The 5,827-nt window shown below is 39.4% G+C and overlaps 1 protein-coding gene across 1 annotated transcript in view; it reads right to left on the bottom strand.

Annotated features, from left to right (window-relative positions):
• Positions 1 to 690, bottom strand: part of CTXN2 (cortexin 2) — a 15,909-nt gene extending 15,219 nt beyond the window's left edge. The window contains exon 1 of the mRNA XM_006151069.3: positions 309 to 690. The gene's annotated coding sequence lies outside the window, so the exon portion shown is untranslated. The remainder of the gene's footprint in view (positions 1 to 308) is intronic.
• Between the last annotated feature and the right edge of the window lie 5,137 nt (positions 691 to 5,827).

Raw genomic sequence — 5,827 nt, 5'->3', positions numbered from 1 at the left:
AAGATATATATATATATATATATATATATATATATATATATACACACACACACACACACACACATATTTGGTAGCAGCCTCAGCATCAGTATCAGCATCAGCGGAAGCATTAGGGCTCTTTCCCCCTTTAGAATTTGAACTCCCCAGATCTGCAGGTCCCCCCACCCTTCCACCGCCCCACCTCTCCCCTCTTCAGAAATACAGGAGAACGCGGACATGCGTTTCCGCGGACTGGAACGGACTGGAACCCTGTCAGTTAATGCGGAGGGAAGGGGGCGAAAGTTACTTCGCAGGCAGCGATGTCTCACCTTCCATGCTTGTTGCCATGGAGATGAAATCCAGCCAGTAGACTTAAGTGTTGGCAGGTTTGTCTGGGTGCGCTGATCGGTTCAGAAACAATGTAAGAGACGTGTCTTGGGAACCTGCGTGGAGGCACAGGACCGTGGTTAGCGCTTTCCTGGCCTGTGTGTGTAAATACCTGTGTCTGTCGGTGAGAGACAGGACGTGAGCGCCGGCTAAAGTGCGTGTGCGTGCGCGTGTGTATGTGCAGGAAAGGAGGCACGGATTTCTTCGGTGTGGCAGTGTGTAAATATTTGTGTGTGCGCGCGCGCGTGTGTGAGAGCCTCTGACGATGTATAGGAGACTGAGAGGAGGTAGGAAATGAGGGGGGAGGGAGCCTGCTCTAGCAGCAACAGGCTCTATCCTTCACATCTGCTAAAAAGAAAAAATAAAAAATTAAGAGGAAACGATAGGCGCTCGTTTTCACTCTTCACCCTAGACTTTGGAGTGACCATCACCATGGCTACTTCCTAAGGCTGTGGGTTTAGTTAATGTGTTGCTAAAATCCTCGTTTGTCTGTCTGCTGCATTCCTAGCTGTGCGGCGGGCATTTTGCTGCCCTCAGTGACAGCAGTCTCAGTCGAACAGTCTGCGCTAAATTCTTGCGTGCTTTTCACTAGATAAGGGCAAGTCTCGAGTGCAAGTGTGATGGTTTAACTGGAGACTGCGTCATTTTGGAGTACTTTTCCTCTACTCTCTTTCGTTTTCTTCTGCACAAACCCAACCGAGTGAATCCCTAGGTGTAGGCGCCTAGGCGCTGTCCGTAGTGCTGAAATGTTGGACCGGGAGAGCTCACTTCCAGTAAGAACAGGGAAACAGGGACACAGTAGCTCTTCAGAAACTGCGAGGCGTCACGTTTTCTAAATGGTGTTGAAATGTAGATTCCAAACCGTAGCCACATTGGAAACCAAACAAAACAATTACAATGACAGCAGAAAAAGCATCTTTCTCCACCTTATTTTTTTAAAAAAAGAATTAATTTTAATTTTATTTATTCATTTATTTATACTTAATTTGACCAGAAAGAGACACAGAGAAAGAAAGAGGGAAGGTGGGAATGCAAGCCACCAGGTTCAGGACTTGAACTCTTGTTGGCCATGTGGGAGTGTCCAGTGCCTTAATCATCACACCACCTGCTGGTCCTTCTCATGCCTATTTTAAAGTCCAGGGGTTTATCCAAACTCAGATATAAGAGTTCCAATTTTATTCCTGTTTTGATACTACATCCAGAACCTACAAGTTCCAAGCACCTGTAGATTCTTTTCAACTTAACTATTCACCTTATGAACTACTGAACTGTCAGTGGTTGGGGGAAAATACAGATACAGAGTTGGGACACTGTTCATGTAGGAAAATAAAAGTTGAAAACACATAATGTAAGTGTCATCAGATGTGATTATAGCTCATAATAAGATGAAGACAAACTTTATAGCTATTTAATATATTCACTAATTTAAGAAATTTTGTGGTCTTACAAAATGTGCTAATGGTATCATATTGGGGAATTTACATAAAATCACATTTTAAAAAGTTATTCTTTTACATGTTAAACCTTCTAAAATATGGGTGAACTAATTTCCCATTATTAAAGAGAGTGGAAGATGTGTCTTCTAGTGACATTTCATACCAAGGTTTTACTGACCCTTTTTCAAGCTTTCTAAGGGCCACATTCTTTATTAGTACCTTGTGACACAATAGTGCTTTTTTTTTTTTTGAGAGGTTTTTGCTATAGAGCGCGTGCACTCGCCAGACAGACAGAGAGAGACAGAGAGATAGAAAGCGAGAAATCATCCCCCATGGGGGATGGCCACGCCACAATCCCTTCTCCTCCATTCTCCTCTCAGGATCTTGGGCACGCACGCACACGCGCCTGGCGTGAGTTTAAGCCACCGGGTCCGGGACTTGAACCGCGGTCGACTATGTGGCAGTCCAGTGACATAGCCATTATGCTAATTGCTGGTCCCAACACAATAGTGCTTTTTGAAATTTAATGAGCGCATGAATTCCTGGGACATTATTCTCAAATACAAATTCTCATTCAGTAGGTGTGGCAATGGCTTTCAGATTCCGTATTTCTAACGCTATACCAGGGGATTCTAGAGGTGGCTGCTGGTCTCGGGACCACACTTCAAGTAACAAGGTGCTAGACCTATTCTGCTTTAAAAGCATAGTCACTCATAGAGTATGAGAAAAGAGCCATTTTCTTCCATCTGTTACTCTATGTTTGTTTCTAAACTGTTGCAAGATTAACCTTTGGACATCAGTTCAGGGGTTAGTCATGTAAATAATTTGTTTGCACAGTATGAACAAACTGTATGAATTTGATTTATGTGATTTTGATTTTGACAGTGTCTGCACCTATTCTGTAATTGACATTATTCTCATTTCCATTTTATGATCTGTAATCATCCATTCTCTTTACAAGCCCAGCTCAAAGTAGCAGAACTAAGTTACATGATACTACTACTAGTATATGGGACCCACTCCAAGACTTCATTGTACTAAGTAGGGGACTTCGGCTTGTTATTTTATGGCTTCAAATATAATTCACTAGTAAATGCTCTAACTCTCCCTCAGCTCGGTAAGTGGGATAGGGCTATTGTTGCATAGATCATTCGTTGTGGATGTTGATCTGTTATATCATTGACAACATACACATATGCTTCAATTTTTGAAGATTATTCAGGTTTTCTGATTTTTTAAAAAAACAATCCAAACCTATTGATACATCATTTGATACAGAGCTTCTAGTTAATACTTTTGAATTGATGCCAAAGGAAAGTTCTGACTGTAAATCAGTTTCTTTGGTGTTAATTGGTAGATGACCTTGCCCTCTCTCAAGCTATGTGAAAGGTGGTGAGATGCTCCCAAAAGTCTGCCAAGTGTTTAATTCAGGAAAGCATAATGGGTTAAAAACCCATTATGGGGCCAGCAGGTGGTATGGTTGTTGGTGTGATTGGATTCCCACACGACCAATTGTGGACCTGGTGGCTTGGAACTCATGCTGGGTGCATGTGTGCATGCCCGGGATCCCAGGAAGAGAAGGAAGGAGAAGGGATTGCAGTGTGGCCATCCCCCTGGGGGTGATTTCTCACTTTCTCGCTCTCTGTTTCTGTCTGTCTCCTCTCTCATGAGTACATGTGCCCTATGTCAAAAACCTAACAATAAATAAATAATTAATTTTAAGATAAAAAAATTTAAAAATCCATTATGTTACACTTTCTTTGCTATATGCTAGGATACAAAGATAAATGAGATTCAGTCTCTGCCCTTGAGATACATTGCAAAGCAACATGGCAAGCTCTACAAAGTAATGAGAAGTCCAGAAAGTAATGTACTATTTATATTTTATTCTTCATTGCCAAAGAAATGATGAAGAATTACACAAAAGTGAAACACAGAATACTGGAACTTCAGGTGCTTGCCAATATCTGCTGCCTAACTTTAATTAAAACGATTGCTGAAAGACATTAAATATATAAATGCTCTTCTGAAGCACATGTGATTAACTTCCAGAGAGTCTACAGTTTATTTTTAGGGCAATCTGAATTATTAGAAAGATAATATGTGGGTGGCATTATTTAGATCTCCCCCATATAGAGTTGCCTTTACTATGCTTTCAAATTACATTTTCAGCGTATATACAAATATTTCACATGAAACAAACTTCAGCTTACACATCTTGTGATGTATGTTCTATACAGCTGTTAATGAAAACTTGAGCAGCAGATCATTTATTATTTCTTATAGAAAGATGCTTAAAGAATTTAGATCTTATACATCCTCTCAAAATATTCTGTTTCTTTCAATACCAGTTAGATACATTGAACTCCTAAACTCCTCATCCTCACTTAAACCAGTCCAGTGTAAATGTTGTGTTCTGTTCTTATATACAATGAAAACTATGTAACTGATCACATTTACCCATTCTTTCAGTTACCAGGGATGTCAGAGTCTAATTAACAGCTAAACATTAATACCAATAAAGGGTTTTGTCTCTGTCTTTCTTCTCTTTTACCGTAGTGAATGCAACTTCATTTACAGGAATAGTATATTATCTTAATTTTCTGTGTGTCCCCATTTAAATGTCCTCCACAAATCAGAAATTGAGTAAACAAATGAATAAATAAATAGTTCTAATGTTTGACCAAAAAAATTAACTATTGGTTGACTGTATGTCATTGTTTTATAATTTTTTTTTTCATTTTCACATCTTAGCAATGTATACTAATACAGCTGGGTCTAAATTTATTTTCAATGAACACTAAAATATCAAAAAACGTATCATCTAATTAACTAGGAAGATAAAAAGTCTAAATTACAATGAGTAAATTATATAATTATAGATCTGCTTAACTTTAAAACACTCCATTTCTGTTTAGGTTTGTGTGATTGCTAGAGAGAGAGAAGGGGAGAGAGGAAGAATGAAAGTGAGGAACTTTCTTCAGAGGAATGATCAAGGCACAGTCCCTTCTCCGTTCTCCGTTTGGGATTTTGGGCTTGCACACACAAGTGCTTGGCGTGTTTTTCAAGTCATTGGGTCTGGGAATCCAAATGGGCAGTTAGTCATGTGGGATCTATCTACCACCACCACAATGATACTGGCTGGCACCCCCTTTTACTTTTTTTTTACAACCTAAATAGTATTCCTTTTTCTTTCTCTCTCTCTTTCTTTCTTTCTTTCTTTCTTTCTTTCTTTCTTTCTTTCTTTCTTTCTTTCTTTCTTTCTCTCTCTCTCTCTCTTTCTTTCTTTTTCTTTCTTTCTTTTTTTTTTGTTTTTTCTTTTGGAGAGGTTTTCGCTATAGGCTGTGTGTGCTTGCCAGAAAGACAGAGAGAGACAGAAAAACAGAAAGTGAGAAATCACCCCTCAGGGGGGATGGCCACGCCACAATCCCTTCTCCTCCATTCTCCTCTTGGGATCTTGGGCATGCATGCACACAGGCTCGGCTTGAGTTTAAGCCACCGGGTCTAGAACTCGAATTGCATTGACTACATGGGTGTCCAGCAACATAGCCATTACACCAACTGCTGGTCCCCTTAAATAGAGTTTCTTATATGACTAGGACTTTTTGTTATCAGAGATTAGAAGTGTTAATTACTTACCTGTTAGAAGACATGGTAACTATAGAAATTAAGAGAGCATGATGGTCCCACTCTAATGAGTATGCTCTAAAAGGAGAGTGTCATAGAGAAACTAAAAGCAAGAATTTTCTCTAACAAGTCAGCTCAGGATTCTTTTGGAGAAAAGTATTTCTCATGTGACTTCTTGCCATCCTGGCTTGAGGTGACATTTTGCTCTCAAGTTTTGTGTAGTGAGATCACCTCTTAAACTTATTTGATAAAAATATTATCTTCAACTGTTTAGAGAAATCTATACCTTGTTTGGCTTAAGTTTGATGATTCTACCTGAGCTAAAAACTCTTAATGTAGCTGTGTCTTTTCATTTAAATATTGCTGTTGACTCAAACATTGGATATCCTGTTTTTCAA

Source organism: Tupaia chinensis, unplaced genomic scaffold (assembly GCF_000334495.1).
Source record: "Tupaia chinensis unplaced genomic scaffold, TupChi_1.0 Scaffold000312_2, whole genome shotgun sequence".
Taxonomy (NCBI): Eukaryota; Metazoa; Chordata; class Mammalia; order Scandentia; family Tupaiidae; genus Tupaia; species Tupaia belangeri.
This window is presented reverse-complemented; position numbering and strand designations above follow the sequence as displayed.